This window comes from Triturus cristatus, chromosome 6 (assembly GCF_964204655.1).
Source record: "Triturus cristatus chromosome 6, aTriCri1.1, whole genome shotgun sequence".
Taxonomy (NCBI): Eukaryota; Metazoa; Chordata; class Amphibia; order Caudata; family Salamandridae; genus Triturus; species Triturus cristatus.
In genome coordinates, this window is record NC_140589.1 from 902,297,905 (window position 1) to 902,320,054 (window position 22,150).

At 44.8% G+C, this 22,150-nt stretch overlaps 1 protein-coding gene across 1 annotated transcript in view; it reads left to right on the forward strand.

Moving 5' to 3' along the window:
* The first annotated feature begins 8,502 nt into the window (after window positions 1–8,502).
* LOC146820765 (trace amine-associated receptor 1-like) overlaps window positions 8,503–22,150 on the forward strand; it is a 44,170-nt gene continuing 30,522 nt past the window's right edge. The window contains exon 1 of the mRNA XM_085609286.1: window positions 8,503–8,700. The gene's annotated coding sequence lies outside the window, so the exon portion shown is untranslated. The remainder of the gene's footprint in view (window positions 8,701–22,150) is intronic.

A 22,150-nucleotide genomic window follows, 5' to 3' on the forward strand; every position in this document is an offset into this window, starting at 1 on the left:
TTTATTATGCCAGATGGGGGAAGAAAGGAGGTCAGCAGAGGTCATTGGGGGATCAGGAGTGACAGACAATAAAAGCTTAAGAGTGTATTTGTGAATAGAAGTAGGAATCAAAGAGGGCTTACGGGAGAAAGCAAGATATTCTGCAAAGGAAAATGGAGACAGGAGAGTACGTTCGACCTTAACCCATAGAGGGCAGGGAGAAGAGGGGTCAAGTAACCAGAGGGAGGCTTGACGTAGTAAAAAGGCCTTCTGATATGCAGGAAAGTCAGGAAAATTGACACCACCCTCCGATGCAGGACGAATGAGCCTGACAAGGGACATTCTAGGTTTTTTGGAATTCCATAAAAACGAGGATAAAGTTGAGTTGATTTTTGTAAAGAATTTCGCTGGGATAGACACTGGGATATTGGAAAGCGTATAGAGAACAATAGGGGAGAGCATCATTTTAATAGTATCGAGACGACCCCACCAAGAGAGGTATAAGGGATGCCATCTAGCAGTGAGATCTGCAATCTTTTGTGTACATTTGGACATACATAAAGAAACAGTGTCTGAAATAGAGGGGGTAATGTGTAGACCCAGATACTTAATATGTGAAGGACACCAAGTAAACCGAGATTCGCTGAAATCTTGTTTAAATGTAAATTTGGTCAGGGGAAGAATCTCGCATTTGTCATGATTGAGCTTGTACCCAGAGATAGAGGAAAAATGCCTAACTTCATCCATAAAAGCAGGAACGGATTCTGTAGGGTTGGAAAGAAAAAGCAAAATATCATCTGCATAAGCAGCAAGTTTGATATGAGTGTTTGCAAATTGGAAACCATGAATGGCGGGATTCTGACGTAGCCTGGACAGAAAAGGTTCTAAAGCGAGGTTAAAGAGGAAGGGAGACAAAGGGCAACCCTGGCGAACGCCTCTACCAAGATCAAAATAAGAGGAAATTTGACCATTCGCATAGACCGCCGCTCTGGGATGAGAGAATAATAGGGATACTAAAGAAATAAATCTAGGGCCAAAACCGAACCAAGTGAGAGTATGAAAGAGATAGCGCCATTCAACTCGGTCGAAAGCCTTTTCGGCGTCAAGGGCAATCGCAGCAAGTGGATATTGACAGCGGGAAGACTTTGACAGGATGTTGAATAAGAGTCTAGTATTATCCGTGATATATCGGCCTTTGACAAACCCAGACTGCTCCTCGCCTAGGAGATCGGGAAGAAGGTGATCTAAGCGAATCGCCAGCGCCTTAGCGAAGAGTTTATAGTCAATATTGACTAAGGATATGGGCCTGTAGTTTTTGCAGTATTGTGCGTCCTTCCCAGGCTTAGGTATGAGGCAGATATGGGCGTCCGAAAATGTCCCTGAGGAAGCACCAAGGGTAATAAAGTTGTGGAGAAGGGAATGCAATCGTGGAACCAGCAATTTGGAGAAGTGAAGGTAAAATTCGACGGTAAAACCATCAGGGCCAGGGGCTTTGTTAGGTTTGAGATGTTGCAGTGCAGTGAGTAATTCTTTTTGTGTGACATCGGATTCTAAAGAAGAGAGATCAATGGGGAAGTTGGGTGGTGCGCGAATAGTTGAGAAAAAATTGGCAAGGGAGCTAGGAGAGGAGTGGGTTTCAGATGTATACAAAGTCTCATAAAAACGTGAAAATTCAGCGAGAATGTCAGCATCCATGTGTTTTAAAGTGTCATCAGAGTCATAAATGGATTCAATATTCAACTTATTATGTTTAACCTTCAAATAATTAGCCAAGAGCTTTCCCGCTTTGTTCCGACCCCCGTAAAATTTAGCAGTCGATTTCAATAAGTACAAGGAGGCATCCTCCGTAAATTTCTCATTGAATTTCATTTTTGCTGCAACAAGGGCTGTCAAGCTATCAGCAGAATGAGAGGTAAAATACGCATGTTCCAGTTTCTTGATGTCAGAAAGGAGAGTTTTAGTGAGTCTACGTGCAATCCTGCGTTTGTCCGCAACGTAACTAATAATAAAGTCACGTGCTGCTGCCTTAAAAGCATCCCAAATAGTGTGGTCAGGGAGAGTAGCATCATCGTTAATCAGAAAGAATTCATCAAAAAAGGAAGTAAAGGTGGACGTAAACTTGGGATCGAGAAGGAGGGAGTTATTAAAACGCCATCTCCTAGGGCCAGTATTTTTAGGGAATACATCGACGCTTGTGAGAACAGGGGCATGGTCAGAAAGTAATATCGGGCCAATCTCGGAGTGTAAGAGTGATTGAGTGAGGTTGTGTGAAACAAAGATGTAATCAAGTCGTGATTGGGATTGGTGGCAAGGAGAGTAGAAAGTATACTCCCGCAACCCTGGATTAAGGCGCCAGGAATCTACCAACTTATGTTGCGAAATAGCATGGCAAAACAGCTTGTGAGGTTTGTTGGGAATATAAGGGGCCATGGACTTCCTATCGATAAAAGGGTCGAGAGGATGATTGCAATCCCCCGCTAGAATAAAATTATGATCCACAAATTTAGTTAAAAGTGGGGAAAAATCAGCCCAGAAAGAAGGCTCGCCCATAGTAGGGCCGTAAACATTGAGGAGAGAAACTGGAACACCTCTGAGTGATAGCTTGACGTAAGCCCACCGACCAGAATCATCCGATTCATGGGCCAGGACCTGGAAGGGAAGAGATTTACGACAGAGGATTGCCACACCATTGCGTTTGCCATCACCCTGCGAATAAAACAATTCACCGACCCAACCACGCTTAAGCTTAGCAGACTCTACCTCAGTTAAATGCGTTTCTTGGAGGAATGCAATATCAACATTTAGTTTGGCGAGGTGCGATAGAATCCGCTGACGCTTAATCGGAGAATTAATACCCCTCACATTCCATGATACTATATTCAACGACATAACAATAACTTATCTGCAAAACATGTGAATATTATAGCTAGTAAAAGGAACACCCGTGAAGAGGAAATGAGACAGAAAGATAAAAGAAAAGCCAGTACAAACACGCTGAAGTGGAAGAAAGGAAGCAAGCGAACAAGAACGCAAGCCATAGCAGGAAAAGAAGAAGAAAATGCAACAGCGCCAAAGATAACACAGAAAGCCAGAAGTAAGGAAGAAGTGGAAATAGAAGAATAACCAGAACGGCAAAGAGTACAACTCGCATCAAAAGTGAGAGCAAAAGCACTAGCACAAAAAGGAGAATATAGGGAAACATTATGGACACAAGAATAAAAAACCAGAGAGAGGAAAAAAATTGTAAAATGGGTAAGCTGAGAAGAACAAGAAATGTAACCCTTATATAGACAAGAGGGTCTAGTCAAAGATGCTAAATCGCAATATAAACATATGAACAGAAGCATGGACAAGGGGAGAGGGAGAAGGGAAAAAGAGGGGGAAAGACCAACAGATGCAATAGGAAGACAAGGAAGGGAATAGGGAAAAAACATACCTACGAAGGAGAAATACGAGAGAGGGTGGAGGGAGGAAGGAGCCACATGGGTGGGGCAGCACATCCAGGAACGACGAGGCAGGGATCGAGAGACATCGTCAAATACGGGAACACAAACCTGTGATACGAAAAAAGGAGAAACAAAGGATTAAAACATGTCAGGGGAGCCTGTTGGAACCATGACTAACAGGGAGAACAGGGAACACCATCATAGATAATGAATAGTTAACACAGTGGGTAGTCGAAAAATCTGAAAAAATTCAGATGAACTAGAAGAAAATGCAATAGCCATATGGGACAAATACAAGTAAAAGTCAGCCATGAGCAGAAGATGAAGGACCGGAAGCATCCATAGCAGATGACCTGTGCGCATTGATAAAACTCTGTAGGCGCACTGGATCTTCGTAAGTGGTAGTCTTCTTGTTGTAGGTAACTTTGAACAGACATGGGTGGTAAAGGCCATATCGCGCCCCCATTGCCCGCAGATCCGCTCTAGAGTTTAGGAAAGCCTTTCGCCGAGCAGCAGTAGCCTTAGCGTAATCCTGTGCGAAGAACAGGGAAGAATCAGACCAGGTTAAGTTTGGAGAACATTTGGCTGCCGCTAAAACCATCAGAAGGTCGGTGTACTCCAGAAAGTAGATGATAACCCCTCTGGGTCTCTGAGAGGGATAAGTAGAAGAAGGTGGTCGACCCAGCCTGTGAGCACGCTGAATGTTGAGGACCCTATCCTGTGGCAGATGCAAGAGCTTGGGGAGGAACGACTTGAAAAAGGAGATTGGATCGGAACCCTCAAGACCTTCAACCAGACCATAAATGCGAAGGTTATTGCGCCGATTTCTGTTCTCCAGCTGCTCCACTTGCTGTTGGAGATCTGAGACTTGAGACTTCAGAGTGGAGACCGCAGAGGATGTCTCTTGGTAGGACTGAACAGACTTTTCAATTGAAGTTACTCTTGTTTCCATTTGCGACCAATTATCTGTAAGAACCTGGAGTTTAATATTGGTCTCTTCCATGAATGGGCGCAAGGATCTTATCTCCTCTAACAACAACTCCATGGATACTGGCCCCGAATGTTTTGGGGGAGAAAGAGAGTTTGACTTAAGTCTCTTCATGTTAGATTTAGAGTTGTCTTGTGGGTTCCTGGGAGGATCCATTGGCGTATCAGAGCCAGACGAGTTAAAAGAATCTTCCAATTGTGAAAAAGCAGAAAAAACCTTAGAGTTCTTCACAATCTGGGGCTTGGCGGAGCAAGGCAAGCGCGACATTGACTTAAATCTGCCCATATAACAAAGCCGTAAAATGGCTAACTCAGCAGAGGGCACAGGAGGTAGAGACGAAGGCTACACAGGATATAACATGACATAAGTGCGATGATATCTGATAGTCCGTGAAAAGAATGCAGCCAACTTCACAGCCGTTCAAGGGAGCTGTGAAAGGAAAAAGCAGTGTTCATATAATGCTATATGGTAGGGATATGGCACCCACTCACTGCGTGACCAAAAATGAGGCTAAAAAAATTGGTGAGGAGAAAAGACCTTTCGCCCGCCTCACAAGAGTCCACTGCGAACGATGGAGCTGAGCGCAGGAAGCCACCAGGTAAGCTTCAATACCGCAACATGTGACTAGTAAAACGTCAGAGAGGGGTCCATATCAGCAACGATGAAGTCAATACTGAACGGACTGCACAGAAACAGCAGTATGGAGCGGGAGCAGTTCATGTGAGAGCAACTTCCGTGCGCCCTTCAGGAAAACATGTGTTCCAGTGATGCAATGGCTCCAAGTAAATGAGAGGAACTGACAAAACAGGCGAAATGAAAGTCAATTAAAGATGTGTGGAGTTAGGCATGAGGAGCGCTAGGTAAACGGTGTAGAACCGCAGCATAATGCGCGTCACTCGGCGAATCCAAAATGGCGGCCGCACCGAGTGAGTCCTGTCAGAACTTACGACAGAAGTTGCAGCGTCGCGGGACTTCAAAAATGCTTCCACCGAGCATTGGGGATGTCAGGACATCTTCCGACACTCCCTCGACCAACCGTCCCCAGGATAGTTGAACGGGAACCGGCTAGTCTCTCTCCGCTGCCTCGGAGCTTCACTGGAACGCCGCCATCACCAGCGGGCGCCAAGCCACGCCCCCCTGGCATAGTAACTCTTGCATCAAGGAAATGCATGCGAACTACAAGATCAATCAGGGGTTCATAAAGTGCAGCTACTCAATCATGAGGATCTCAAGGGGCTGAGAGGGGGGGCAGCAGATCTGTCTGGGATGGGGTTCAGCCGAAGAGCCAGGTCTTAAAGATTCTTCCTGAATCGGGTCAGTGATGGGGATTGCCTGAGGTGGAGACGCAGGGTGTTCCAGGTTTTGGCGGCAAGTTAAGAGAAGGATCTTTCTCCGGTTCTGGTCTTGTGGATCTGTGGGACGGTGGCCATGGACAATTGAGCGCAGCATAGGTGTCTGGTGGGTACATGGAATGAGAGGCGGTGGTTCAGATATGCTTGCCCTGCGTCATAGAGGGATTTGTAGGCATGTATGAGAAGTTTGAAAGTGATTATTTTGTTGACTGGGAGCCAGTGGAGCTCTTGAAGGTGTTCATCAATGTGACTGCGGCGGGGGAGGTTGAGGACCAGTACGGCTGTGGCATTTGAACGTTCTATAGTTTTCTGAGGAGTTTCTGGGTGGCGCCGGCATAGAATGCGTTGCCATAGTCGAGTCTGCTGCTGATAAGAGTGTGGATGACCATCTTTCTGTATTTGGTGGGGATCTATCTGAATGTTTTACAAAGTAGGCGAAGCGTGTGGAAGCAAGATGAGGATACTGCGTTGATATGGAGGTTCATTGTGAGCGATGAGTCCAGTATGATGCCTAGGTTTCGTGCTTGGTCCGTGGAGGTGTGGGGGCGGTTCCCAATACGGCAGGCCACCAGGAGTGGTCAATGCTGAGGGGGTGGGTCCCAGGCCCACAAGACATACGTTTAAAGCCTTGCTGTTTTTCCTCCATATTTTGTTATTCTACTGTTGCTAAAAAAAGATTACTTTAGGTAATCATAAACACTTATAAATAAGTGCTGAATAAATGGTTATTAGTGTAATAACTCATGCACAGATACATCAGACATTCTTACAATGCGTGAAGATTTCTTGCATACAAAGCTTACATAGGTCTAAAACCTAGTCCTATCCTACCCCGACCTTAAGACTGCCACAAACTCCACCCCAAGTCTACTGTTCCTTGTGGTGAGTGCCTGCACTCATTTATTTTCATTTAAAGCACTGCCTAAAATGTGTAATCTATGGATACCAGTTTATATTATGTACCAATAAACAAATAAAACCCTTAATTTACCTCACATCTTTTTGTCCTCCCTTCACTTTTCGTTGCCTACCAACTTTTGCTCCCGACATACCTTTTAGACTGCACATTCCCTCCACAATCGTCTGGGCACGAGTCGAGGGTACATGTGCGTACCTACTATTTTCACAGGGTGGACAACTTCTAACCTGCCAAGAAGTTGGGCCCCACAGAGATATTCGGAACTCGTCCAGGTGTCATTTTCAGACACCGTGACACATTCAGCAGCACCTGCACATTGTCTGCTTTTGTTGCGTGAAGCAACATGCAGTCGGGGAAGGGGGCATATCAGATTCTAGCTGGGCCCATAACAAAGGGAAAGTGAAGGGGCTATCAGGCCTCCTTTTGGTGGAGTATCCTGACTGAGAGCTATCTGGAGCCTCATACCTACATTCAAACACATTTGGATGCAGGGTGTCAGAGTGCTTTTCATCACACGTACACAACATACATTGACAATAAATCATGCAATTGTGTTAATCAATTAATAAGTGAATAGGATGTGTTACATAAAACCGTGAGGGTTACAAGGTGTAGTAGTCACATGTCCTTAATAGCTCACTGTGCTATATTAGAAGGATTAAAATTTTAGGAGCTGCAAGTAACAAAAGGATTTTGGTGTTAAAAGCAGTAACCCACTTACCTAGCTAGATTTAAAAGAAAATCTGTCATCGGCACATTATATGATGTGCTTTGCATAGGGCGGACTGAGAACACAAAGCAGCCCTGGCAATTTTATCAGACAGGCCCACATTGGAGGGGTGGGGGGGGGGGCAAGTGTCAATCACTCCTGCTTAACTAAACCGGCCAGGACCACTGTTGCTTTTTTTTACTGGGGGCTGATATCGCAGCACTGCCACAAAACCCCACTGCTCCAAAACCGCACCCCCCTTTCCAGCCTCCCGGGGAAACATCCAATGTCAGCTACAGCCAGTCCGGCCCTGGCTTAGCAGGAAACATATTAACCCTTTTTTCTACTTTGATTCAAAACTGGAACTAGATAAAACAGCAAATACATTAACCTCAAGAGTTATCTTTCCATTATTAGTATTATTACCTGAGATTTTCTGGGCACACAAAAATCTATACAGCAGGTGCCTTAACCCCTTAAGACATTTTAAGATGAAGACCTTCAAACAATTGAACAGAATAGATTTAATGACATGTTTCTCCTTGTTGCCAATGTTTTTGTTTCAGAGTTTAAAAAAAAATGTATAATTTGCGGTCCAGATTTTGCGTTGAGGTTGCATTACATATTTTGCACAACTCAGACGAAAAATCTAATATGGTAAATCTCGTAATGTGCTCAAATGTACTCATGATAGACCTGCTAAACATATTTTTGGAGTCTTAAGAGCTGACGTCACTTCTTGGGATGTCACTTCTTCGGAGGTCATGGGTTGTCATGCCACTTCCTATGTTGTTTCATCCTGCGAAGCCACATGCGATGTTGGACGCCATGATGTCACATGCTGTGATGTCACGCTCCATGATGTCACCTGCATACTGCCTAACTTTCTAACTCCCTCCGCTTCTTTTTTTTTTTAGAACTTATGCCCTATTACTTGTGAACAATTTCATTATTTCTGCGGCACAGTAAGGAGTAGTTATAGGCTGTAGCAGCCAGACACAAAACTAAAAGCACACCCGAAACATGGGAAGTGGCTGGGAGGAGGCAGCCTGGGAGGGACTTTCCTGACCCTAGCGATCTTACCCGCCTTCTTTTTGCAGAAATTCACACAGTGATGTCAGCTCGTGGCGTAAACCGATATCGCAGGGTAGAGGAAGCGAGAGCAGAGAGCGAGTGACGCAGGGCTGATGTCGTGTGGGTGCACTGAGCCCCCAGTGCCGCAGAGCTTCTGTGGAGTGAGTGCGGGCGGGCAGATGTCTCGAGCGAGAAAACCGACCATGGCACCGTTCCAGCTTTGGGAATGTACAGTAAGTTTTAAGCTATCGGTCTAACCTGCCTTAATCGGTTGTGGGAAAAGAGGAGGGACATATCCAGGTGAAATTAGGGTCCACGTAATAACAGTCGCATGTTTACTGTAGATGGGAAGATTCCTTGGGTTTTATGTATTTCTGGGGAGAAGTGGGGTGATTGGTGAGGAGGGATATATCTCACAACTGGATTTCAGCCTAAACGAACATCTGTGCTGCCTTATAAAGAGACACAGGCTACAGCGAGTACGACGTACCTGACTGCATGGCTTTTATGTTTTATGATAATCGTCCTATTTATGTAAACCTGGCAAGAGGTTCTGGGTGCAGAGGTCGAGCAGGAAGGCTTTTTTCACTCTACTACAGTGTCTGGAATGACTTCCCCGTAAAATGTGAATTGAGCTAAGTGCTAAAACAATCATATACCCCGTGCTTTAAACAGGCAGGTGCTGTCAGGTACAGATCACTCGTACTTCTTTACTTTTAAAGGGAGAGTTGCAACTCTTCTCAGCAGTGGTACATACTGTATTTATAGTGGGGGAGCACCTGCACTTCTCAGCAATAAACAGGTACAATGGCATAGTGAGTGCCTGGACAACATTCCCATTCAAAGTACTGCATATACCCACAATCGTTCCATAATAAACTGCATAGCAGACACCCACCGATAACTAGAAATGGGACAAAAACATACAGCTCGAAAACAATGATGGCCAAAATGCCAACCAATGATGGTTTTGCTTAGGGGTGTGCGACATTTCTGTAATTTAGTTTTGGGTAATTACATAAAATGTCCTGAAAATTATGCCTTATTATGTGGAATGCAAATCTATCATTTACCTCTGTCTTTTAGCGCGAAATGTGTTCATGCTTCAATTTCTGGCGCAAAGAAGTATGTTGGTCGGAACAATCCCACCAAAAACACAATTACTGTGAATAACAGCTGCTGTCATGTTTTTCCTGTGCTGGTGTGCTAATTTTTTGCCACTAACAGGCATAATTACACAACTGGAATAATGGTATAATGTTGGGAACTTTACGTAACACAAAATCCCCAAAATGACATGAATTACGTCAGTACTTTCCTCTTGTTTTGCGTGTATTCCATGCTGGGTTCCCCCTTTCATATACTTTAGGACAAGCTGGCAAATCCGTTGCTATGAGAGTGTGTTGTTATAATGACAGGATGCTTCTGGAACAGCACACGTACTGTTCAGTATTCCATGGTACTATTCAATGCTTTAGGGTGTGGCTTTGCCTGCTCAATTTGTTAGTGATACCCAACATGCCCGGATGCTAGACATGTTGGCAAGATGGATGCATATAATATGACTGATTGTGCTGAATAGGAAAGAGGGCTTCTAAATATTTCAGAAGACTTGGTTAGCATGAATGGGTTCTGCACAGAACGCCAAACTATCACTCAGTAGTCCTAGGGCTGCACTCAGTACGCTAGGGTACTAGTCAGTATCCCAACAGTGCAGTTGTACAATGTGCCGCTCAATATGCCAAGGTGCTCCCAATGTGACATGGTGCTGCTGACTATGGGAGGGATTCTGCATGATATGCCAGGGCCCTCTTCAGTAAGCTGATCCAACGCTTGACTAGGTAAGGTTTCATCACTGATACTGAGTTGATGCCACTGTTGTGCCCTGATCACTCCAACCCCATACCTGGGATCTAAAGTAGGGCAGACCTGTTAAATGGATGTATCCCGGAGCAGCAAAAAACATTTTCTTTTCAAATCAGTCACCTGCTCGTACTTTGTGTGTTTTGTGAACAAGAGGTATGCCCTTGCCTACAATTTCTAGAAAGACATGCATTTTGTATGTGTGAGAGAAAATGTTATACTTTCTCCTACCCCTAATCTGAAGGTCCGAAGGCTTCAGAAGCTGCGGCTCACTTCTGTTTCCCAGTGAGTATAGTGGTCATTACATTATTTGTATGGTGATGTTCCGTCAGAACAGCATTTGCCACTCGTTGGCTATCCTAGGCTCCAGGCCTGTCAACAGCAGATTGTTTAAGGAGCTGGAAGCTGGGACAAGGGACGATCTGCTTCTGGAGAGAACACAGAGGTCACGAAGTAGAGACCAAGGCATGTATTACAATAAGGGCGCCAACAGGGAAAGTGCACCCTAAAATGGTGAATGCGCTGCCCTCAGGGCAGCCACAAGCTCATTCCGCCCTTGGGGCAGCAAATTCAAGATAAATATGGCGAAGCTGCTTCCATGCTGCTCTATGTTTTACAGTGCAGGCGGCACCCGCCTCCACTTTCAAGAAGGATTCAAGATCCTCTTGCAGGGGGGTGCAGTGAGTGACTGCACCCGCCTGCAAGGAGATGTCTGGGGGTGCATGGAACCGCCTTACTCCTTTCCACAAGACTGTTTTTAAAGAGGCGCACTGAAAAGCACCTCAACAGGTACAACCATGGTAAGCCTCCTTGACGTAAAGTAGAGCATAGTGCTACTTGAGTTACTTTAGAACTACTGTCTTATGCAATTCAGGATATTTACTGGAAAGAAAGCCCCAAAATAATACTTTGCATCAGGAATGCATCCCTTTTGTGTTGCAAATGAGGCACAAGCCATTTGCAAATCCACCACATTAACATAACTCGATGTTTAAATGCAGTACTTTGATGGTAGTTGTTAGCTCATGTGCTATAATGGGAGGAGTGTTACTTATGAACTTCAAGTAACAAAAGGTTCTCTGTTGGAAAAGCAATAACTTCCTAAACTATCTACACAAAATGCTAATATATACTCTACACGCCACACGTGTTTCACAGCAGGAATATTAAACCTCTATGCTGCTTCTTCATTGGTCAAAACTCTGACTAGACAAATTGCAGATCTTTTCCTCAAGCGCATCAACCCCCAGAGTCATCATGCCATTGTAATTATTCCCTGAAAAAGGCTGCACATACAAAGATCGCTGCAGGATTTTCCGATCTCAGTTCAGACTGTCATGCAGATGGTATCCCCTTGAATTTATTGTCCAGTGCAACATCACCGGTCGCACTGCCCTAAAGCTGGCACTGAATTACCTCACTCCCACATGTAGGGCCCGAATTACAAGGGTAAACTTAAACCTGGATTGTCAGTTTAGACCTGAAGTCTAAACTTAAACTTAAGGTCTAAATGTACACTTCAGGTCTAAGTTAGACTTCAGTCCTAAACTTAGACTTCTGGTACAAATTTACCTTTGTGAATCAGGCCCTTAGTGTATACCACACCTCAAGCTCACAACATTTTCTGGGTGCTGTACCACCCTCGATACTCCACTAGTTAGACTCGGGCCCCATTTAACCTCTTTTCTAAGCGGTCGTTATTGATATTTGCATCAATTCACCAATTTGCCTGGGGTAGAGGAACTGACAGCCGCTGATGACATCACAGAAAGTGACATTACATTACTTTTAGACCATGATGGTGTTAGGGTAATGCCACAACTTGTGGGCCAGGTCCTGGAGGCATTATGCAGATAAAGAAGGAGGGGCACATGGCCCCCCCCCCTCCTGGGCCTTCCTAAGCCCCCAGGATAACCACTTCCCCAGGGCTGCTCGGTGAAAACATTTGGGGCTTATTTATTTTGTCCATGAGGGTGGCCTATCAGACCCCCCAGAGACCGTCACCATCCTTGGGCTTAATGTTTACAAAATGCAAGAGGGCTCGGGTGGACCCCCTGTTTCCCTGGGTGCCACCAACTCCCTGGAGCTTTAATTGTTGATGTGGGGAGGTCACACGGACACCCTGGGAGCCCCGAGAAGCACCGCCTTCATTGAGCGTTTCTAAAATATAATGCATGAGGGCCACACAGCAACCCCAACAGCCCCAGGGACAACCATCTCCCCAGGGCTTTAATAGAAAGTAATGCAGGGGGGCCACATGGCCCCCAGCAGCCCTTGAGACATCCACCTCCCCAGGGCAAATTAGAACAAAGGTGGGTGGCCGCGCAGCCCCTCTCCTGGAGTCATAGATGAGCCTGCTGTTCCCACTGACAAAGCTGTTTGCTATGGCTTGGCGGGACCCTTTCTGCACCCACCAAGCAATAACAAACTCTGCTCTACTTTCAGCAAGCGACAGCACTATAAATGCTCTTGCTTGCTGAAAGCAGAGTAGAATTGCTTTTGAACAGAGGGAGCTGAATGTTCAGCAGCTCCCTCTGTCCAAAGGCAATGCCAGATCCCACAGGATGCAGGGAGCCTGCAGGGACTGCGGGGACGTTGAGGCTCCACCTGCATTCCCCATCAATGACAAGTGGGTGTACTGGTGGGATCAGGGCACCCAGACCAGAGGCTGGGCCCTTTCTGATGCGGCCTGGGGCCACGCAGACCCCCTACCATTGTTAATATTTTTTTTAATTTAAAAAAGAGGCTGGGCCCCGTGGAATTCAGTCCCTGGTCGGACTGGGATGGGAGCTGCTCACCCTCTCCTTTTAATGTAATTAAACAATTAAAAAGAAAAAGGCTGGACCCTGGGGATGGGGTCCCCAGGCTCAAATTGGCCCGTGGAGGGAGGCCACGCAGCCCCTCTCCCAAATTTAAAATAGGCCTGGGTTCCGGGGATGGGCCCCCCTTCCAAATAAATAAATAAAAATGTTTAAAATGATGACTGGCATATTGCTGGAGGGCCCACTCCCTTTCTTTAATACTCTGCAAACGAGCCACCTGCCACACTGCTGGTTGGGGGATGAAGTCCCCTTGGCTGCAGAGGTTCATTGGGGACCAACAAGCCCTCCTGTTACCTCTAGTAAGTCCCACACAGCAGGATTGCTGAGAGATCTTCGAAGGCCATGCACCCTTTCTCGACCACTCTCCAAACTCGCCTCCTGGCTCAGTTCTGGTTGGAGGATGAAGTGCCCTTAGCTCCTGAGGGTCATTGGGTGCAAACAAACCCTCCTGTAACCTCCTGTAAATACAACACAGCAAGATTACTGAGAGGCCTTTGACTGCCATGCCTTCTTTTTCCACCACTGTGCAAACACACCTCCTGGTACACTGCTGGCTGGTGAATGAAATCTCCTTGAATGCTGAGGGCCCTGGGGGCCAACAAGCCCTCCTGTTAACTCCAGTAAGTCCATACACAGCAGAATTGCTAAGAGGTTTTCGGAGGCCATGCTCGCATTCTCCTCCACTCTGCAAATGCACCTCCTGGGGCACTGCTGGTTGGGGGTTGAAGTCATATTGGATGCTGAGGGTTCTTGGGGGCCCAGAAGCTCTCCTGCTTCTTCTAGTAAGTCTGACCCAGCAGGATTCCTGAGAGCTAGTCAGAGGCCCCACCCTCTTTCTCCACCACTCTGCAAAAGCGACTACTAGTAAAAATAACCATAGAAATTCACTTAAAAAAAAACAAAGGTTACAGGGATGTTATAGTTAGGAAAAAGAGTTTGAAAAACCTTGGAAATTTACTTAAAAAATCAAATGTTACAGGATTGTTATAGTTAGGAAATGTAATAAAAAAAACCTTAGAAATTCACTGAAAAAAACAAAGGTTACAGGGACGTTATAGTTGGGCTCAGAGTTTACTCCTACAAAACCAATGAAATTTGGTAGTCATAGCTACCAGAGCTAACTATAACTTATGTCCCTGCAATGCATTGCTTATGACCTCACATATTACATCACACATTGTATTGTGAGTGACATCACTGATGATATCATCCACAGAACTGCTCACACACCCACTCACACCCCCATACAACCACTTATATACCTACTCACACACCCACACAACCACTTACATACCCATTTACAGACCAATACCAGTACTCATATACCCTCTCACTCCTCCATAGATTCACTTGCACACCCATTCACTCGCTCATAACACTATTCATAGAATCATTCACTCACCCACACAGCCACTCATATAACCAACCATTCACCTGTACCACCACTCACATAACCACACATTCACCCATACAGCCATTCACAAACCCACCTATTTACCTACACAGTCACTCACACACCAACTCATTCACCCATACAACCTCTCAACATGGCCAATCACTCACCCATACCAACACTCACACACCCACTCACTCACACATCCACACAACCATTTAAATACCCATTGACACATCCATACAAACACTCAAACATCTGCTCAGTCACCCATACAGCCATTCACACAGACACTCTCAAATACAGCCACTCACACATCAACTCACTTAACCAAACTCACATGCAAAACGCCACTCACTCATACAACCATTTAGACACCTACTTACTCACCCATAAAGTCACTACATGCCCACTTACCCACACATAGAGCCATTCACACTGTCACTCACTCACTCACCCATACAGCCACTGACACCCCCACTCTCTCACCCTTACAGCCACTCAAACAGCATCTCACATACACATCCACTTATACATCAATACAGTCATTTACACACCCATACACACAAGGATAGAATCACACAGCCACTCACATATTATATGTCAGAAGTAGTATCACTGAGTAGTAGTGCACCTAGCATACTAACTTAACGTTTGCAGTAGGTTAGTATATATGTTTAACACTCATGAACACTTATAACACTGATACTCACTAGATGATGTCATCAGTGTTATCATCAGTGGTCATTGGAGATGTCATCAGTGATATCACTGACCTAGTCATGAGTGATGAAATATGTGAGGTCATAAGCAGTGCATTGAGGGATCGTAAGTTATATTTAGCCCAGGTAACTATAAATGCTACATTTCACTGGCTTTGTACGAGTTTAATCTGAGCCTAGCTATAATGTCCCTGTATCCTTTGTTTTTTCCAGTCAATTTCTAAAGTTTTTTTTTAAATTCCATTTCCCAGCTATATATACATATATTCATGTAAAAAACACAAAAGTTACAGGGTTGTTATACTTAGGAAATTGAATGTAATTTTTTTTTCTAAATTTCTAAAGTTTTTAAATTTCATTTCCTCACTATAACGACCCTGTAACCTTTGTTTTTGTACCTGAATATATATATATTCCAGTGATAAACCAAAGGTGACAGGGTCATTATAGTTATGGACTGGAAATATAAATACTTTAGAAATTCACCGAAAAAAAACAAAGGTTACAGGGACATATATATTCCCGGTCGAAACGCGTCATGCTGCTGTTTGAAGAATAAAAAGCACTTTATTTTGTAGTCACAGAGTGGTCTGTTCCCGCTGTTGCATTATTTTGCATTTTGAAGGACTTTGGAAACCAAATATATATATATATATATATATATATATATATATATATATTCACTGAAAAAACCATAGGTTTCACACATGTTATAGTTAGCTGTACATTTTACTGATAAAAAACCAATGAAATTCCCCCGTTATAGTTACTGTAGGCAACTATAACTCACGCGACCGTAATCCTCTGCTGATGCTAATACTGTATTTAGACAGTTATTTGCCCATGTCTTCTTCCATTAAATTTTAGCTATACATATATTACAAATATTTTTTTTTCATAAAGACACATATGTCATCAGCAGAGGATTACGGTCGCGTGAGTTATAGTTGCCTACAGTAACTATAACGGGGAAATTTCATTGGTTTTTTATCAGTAAAATGTACAGCTAACTATAACATGTGTGAAACCTATGGTTTTTTCAGTGAATTTGCAAGGTTTTTTAAATGCTAATTCCTAACTATAACGTGTGTGAAACCTATGGTTTTTTCAGTGAATTTGTACGGTTTTTTAAATGCTAACTTACTTTACGCCATTCGTGGCATGCGCGCCCAGTTAACGCAGTTCGTTCCGTGCGCGCACGGTGCGCTTCGCGCACCGTGCGCGCACAGTGAGCACGCGGTGCGCTTCGCGCACCGCGCGCCCACTTTACGCAGTTAGTGCCATGCACGCACGGTGGTCACGCGGTGCGCTGCGCGCACCGCGTGACAACATTATGCGGGAGGGGCCATGTACGCACGATGCGCTTCGCGCACCGAGCGCACATGGGGGACATATTATGCGCATCGTTGTGAAATGTTTTGTTTATTATTTTCATTCGTTACATATGCCATGCACAAATGGTGCCCTTCAGGCACCATTTGCACATGGGGTGGGGAGAGTGTGGATAATTATTATTTTTTTTTTTAATTTTACCGTACGCGTACGGTAAGCGTAATCGGCGATTTTTCGAAAAAAAAAAAAATTTTTTTTTTGGCCTTGGGGGTTGTTTGGGGGCCCGTATATCACTGCTGGGTGATTGTTATCTCGTTATACTGCCCCTTTACACATTTTTGGGCTTCATTTACGCTGCCCCACTCAGAGTGCGAGAGAGAAAATGGCGGCCGCCGCTTCCTGGTTTCGGCCGATTCGAATGTTTACTAAGATCTAAGAGCCAATCAGAATCGCACTCGCGCACGTCACCGTACGCGTACGGTAAGCGCACCGTAAGCGCACCGTAAGCTGGCTCAGATATATATATTGATTTAAAGGCTATTTTCTCAGAATCTACTGAACAGATTTACACCAAACCTACAAAAGGCACTTCCTTGCCAAATTTCAAGTAATTCTGTTCAGCCGTTCGGGCTGTAGCTGTGACTAAAGGTCCTATGGAAAAATGCATGGGACAAACGCGTTTTGGGACCCCCCTTTTATCTCAGCCCCCGCTTGACGAATCCCCCCGAGACTTTCAGGGTAGGAGCGGAGCGTAGCGCCCCACCTATTTTGAAAAATTCGCGAGGATTCGTCGACCGGCGCAAAAGTTATTCAAAATAGAATGTTGCGGATTTCCTATGGAAACGTGGTCCTAACTATAACTACCTACTGGCGACCGCCAGTAGGTAATATATATATATATATATATATATATATATATATATATATATATATACACACATATATTACCTACTGGCAGTCGCCAGTAGGTAGTTATAGTTAGGACCTATTTTCCATAGGAAATCCGCAACATTCTATTTGGAATAACGTTGGCGCCGATTGACAAATCTTCGTGAAATTTTCCAAACTTTTGGCCACCTCCGGTCCGCTCCTATCCTGAAAATTTCACGGTGATTCGTCAAGCAGGGGTCGAGAAAAAAGGGGGGTCCCAAAACGCGTTTTCCCCATGCATTTTCCCATAGGACCTGTTGACGCAGCTACAGCCCGAACTGCTGGGCGGAATAACACCGAGTTTGGCAAAGAGGTAGTCCTCAGTTCAGACTCGTGCCTTTTGCTTAAATGGTGTAAATCCGTTCAGTAGTTCCTGAGAAAATTAGAGTTAAAAAGAAAGATATATCTGGGCGGAGCCTAACCACACATCTCATCGTGAGATCTGATTGGCTGTCAGTACTTCATCCAAGAAGTGCTGGCAGCCATCTTGGGACCAATATACATGATAGCACCTCATTAAAAAGCATTGCAGGTAATAGAAGGTTTTAAGACTTTAGTTACATTATAAATCATTTGTTGATGGTACCATACTCATTTTAGGAATTGTGGTGTGTTCTAAGGTGATTTTACCATGTGAAAAAGCCTTCTGCTGTGAATGAATTATGTTTGAGAGAAAACTATTTTCTCATGCTTTTCCCACAGAGGTTTGGAAGGTGATCTATAAGCTAAACTGAGAGCATATTTTCTGTAAATTCACATTATCTTTCTCAGTCATTTGAGAATGAAGTCTGACATTCTCAGTAAAACATGTACATCCAACAAGGGCAGAGACTGTCAGTTGATTCCTTTGTGTTCTACTGCAGCTTCCCAGAGTGTTCTAAAGAACAACTATAGCGCTAACAGTCCTACTTATGACAAACGTATTGCACACCTGAAGCCATCTTGATTGGAATAAAGTGGTAACTCTTAAAACATTTAATTTAAAAAGGAACAAAATGAGGGGGTTCATTTTGCCATAGAAAGTATGATTAGTGCTGCAGAAAGAAAAATTAGGGCACATTTTGAGTGACTTCTCAAATCCTCTTCTATTTCATAAAAAAAAAAATCTGACATGCAGACTGAAACATGCACTTTGAATACCAGCAGCAGACTTCCCTGGTGAGCAGTAGCTTTACTACAGTGATCTAATGAGCAACTAGAGTGCTAACATTCAGAATTTATGGCAAATGTGTGACACATCTGAATGCCTTCTCGATGGAACCAAAGTAAAAAGCTGAAAGTATTTCCTACTGAGGAGACTGCAGTAAATGAGGAAATTAGGAAACTTCATAACAAATAAATCTCCCAAGATGGCCACCAGAGACAAAAGAGCCCAAATGCAGCACAAATATCACCCAGATGTAGCCCACATGTAGCCCAATGACAGAAGTGTGCAAAACATTTATTTTTTGTGCATTTGCAGTTTTATATAGTACAGACTTGTCAGGTATTGGAGTGCTATACATGAGCATTGGATACATCACACAAGATCAAATTCATTTTGGTTGTAGACATTGGGAGATTAAGTGATTTGACCATAATCACAGAATGTTGAGCTGAAGCAGAAACTCCAACCTGGTTCCCCAGTTGCAAAGTCTGCAGCTCTGGAAGTAACTCCACATCCTCTCCCCTAAGTGCAACATTTAATCAAGTGGTCAACTGGATAAAAAAACATAAAGATTACAAATAATTTAAAAGTTCTTTGTCGCTATTTGAAAACTCAGAAAATATGTCCTCATTTTAGTTTTTTAGAGCACTAACAATAATTTTGATGCAAATAAGACCCTCTCATATATGTAATTTCTAAAGGAAATGCTCGAGGTATTACAGTTTTGATTACATCAAGATGACGTCAGGCCTTCCACACTTTTGTAATAAATATAGAATGTTAACAATCTAGTTGTTCATTGGGATACTGTTGAGAGGCAGAGGCCAGGGGCACGGACTCTGAAAATTGAAGGCAGGTAGGAGAGTGCAGATGCAACAATTTGACCACACTGGGCAGGCAGGAAGGGCAGTGGCAACACAACAGACTATGGAGGGCAGTGGAAAGGGGGCGGGGGCAACAAACCAACAATACAGGACTGGCAAGAGAGGCTGTGGCAATATAATAGACCATTGTGGGCAGAAGGAAGAGGCAGTGGTAGTACAACCATACATGCCAACAGACCCGTTTCAGCCAGGAAACGTCCAATGTTTTTTATTTGATCTGTCTCCTGTCTACAATCTCCTCTTTTTCAATGTAACTCAAAGGGGAAAGTCAATACCCCAGTTTTTTTTCAAAATCTCCCTCTTGCCAAGTTCAAAATGTTCGCAAGTATGGTACATTGGATCATGGTAGGCAGGAGGAATTGGGGTAGGGACATGGACTCGGATAACAGAGGACAGGAGGGACATGGAGAGGTGCACCAAACTGACCCTACAGGGCAGGCATCATGGTTTGCAGCAGCACAATACACCACACAGGGCATGCAGGATGGGAGTGCAGCACAATCATCCATAGAAAGCAATAGGGAGGGGACAGAACCATGCACATGGACAACAGAGAACAGAGGGGAAAGAGGCAATGGTAGCTAGCTGACCATAATGGACAGACAGGAGAGAAAGCTGAAGCATAACAGACCATAAAGGGCAGGAGGGACGGATCAGGGGCATTACAATGGAACAGACAAGCCAGGAGGGAGGGAATAGGGGTCTGCACATGGAAACAGAGGGCTGGGGGCAAGGGGGCAGGGCAGGAGCAGCAAGATGACCATGGAGGTCAGGCAGGATGGGCACTAGAAACAAGACACACCATGGAGAGCAACAGTGAGACTATGATGGCATACACACAGACCATGGAGGGAAGGTGGGAGGGGGTCAGGGGCAGCTAGCTGACCACACAGGGAAGGTGGGAGGGGCCATGGCAGCACAGAAGACCATGCATGGCAAGCGGGAGGGTTAGTGGCAGTACAATGGCTATGATGGGCAAGAAGGAGGGTGCAGGGGCATGCACAAAGGACCATGGAGGATAGAAGGGAGGGTCAGGACCTGGGCACAGACAAGAGAGTTCAGGGGAAGGGGCCTCTCAACAGACTGCGTGGGGCAGGCAGGAGGAGCAGTTGAAGCACAACAGACCAGGGAGGGCAGAAGGGTGTGGCAGTAAAATGGACCATGGAGGACAGGAGGAAGGGGATAGGGGCATGGCATGTAGACAGGCAGGGTGGAGGTGGCAGGGACAGGTTACAGTCATCTGACAATGCTAGGCAGGTGGGAGGGGAGTGGCAGCTCAACAGAACACTCAGAGATAGGAGTGGCAGGTCCATGGAACATGGTGGGCAAAAAGGATGGAGCAGGGGCATGCACAAAGACATCGGAGTTTAGGGGGAAGGAGAATAGGGGCAGCAAGCTAAGCACAGAGGCTAAGCAGGAGGTCAATGATGGGCCATAGAATTGAGCAATGGAGGGCAGGAGGAGTGAACTGGTACAGCATGCTAAATGGAGGGCAGTGGCAGCACATCAGACCATGCATGGCAGGAGGGAGAAGGCTAGTCCATGGATTCAGACAACAGAGGATAGGGAGGAGGTGGATGGGGCAGCAAGCTAACTGTTCAGAGAAGGTGGGTATTAGGAACTTTATTGTTTTTAAAATGTGTGTCTGTGCGAACTACTTAAAATATGAACAAGTATGCAGCATAATCTCACTTTTATTCAGGAAGAAGAGGACGTTTGTGACTGTGACTCCGGGCTCACTTGGCAGAAACACCCCCTGACCCTCCACCCCCCATCGCAAAATGTAATGCCCGTGAAAAGGGTAGGTGGACGCAGTGTTATAAAGAACATAGTCCTGAGAGCACGATTGAAAATGAAAACTAGATATAGTATATGGTATAAACTATGCACCAAAAAGTGTGATATAAGATGAACTGGGGCATGAAATATAATATGCAATACATTGTGCGCAATGACAGATTCATTGGAGAGCGCGAGATAGCACAGGCACTAGCGCGTGCTATTTGATATGCGCCTTGGAGTGTAATATGCACAGGGCAGTGTTGTGTAACCTAACTAGTCTCTAAATTTGTAATATAAAATATGTGCTGGGGAGTGTAACGTTGCATATGCACTGTGACAAAGATATGGTTCCCAGATTGTAATATGTATGGCATAACGCTGTGCGTTATAACATAGGCATCGAGGAAGGCACGTTAGATGGGGCAATATAACCCGTAAGAAGGCAAGTGTGGCATGACATTCACGGGGTGGTGTTACAGTGCACATGGGCTAGAGAGTGTCATAGCATACGCACTAGCTGGTGGAATACAACACAGAGGTGTGTGGCACTCGGCGGGCACTGGTGGATGTAACACAGCATTAGGCTTAGCCAGGTGCACGCTGTGACTCTCAAGTGAGGTTCGTCTCCTTTCCAGAGAGTAAAATAAAAAGTATTACACATCCGGCGGTGGATGTGTGTTTTATTAACCGTGAGGGGGGTTTCTTGCATAGTTTGGTCAAATTTTTGTCGAATCCCCTTTAAATGGCTTGGTGTGCGTGTGTATTAAATGTGCCCGTCAATAGCTACCCATGTTTGTATAAATAAACG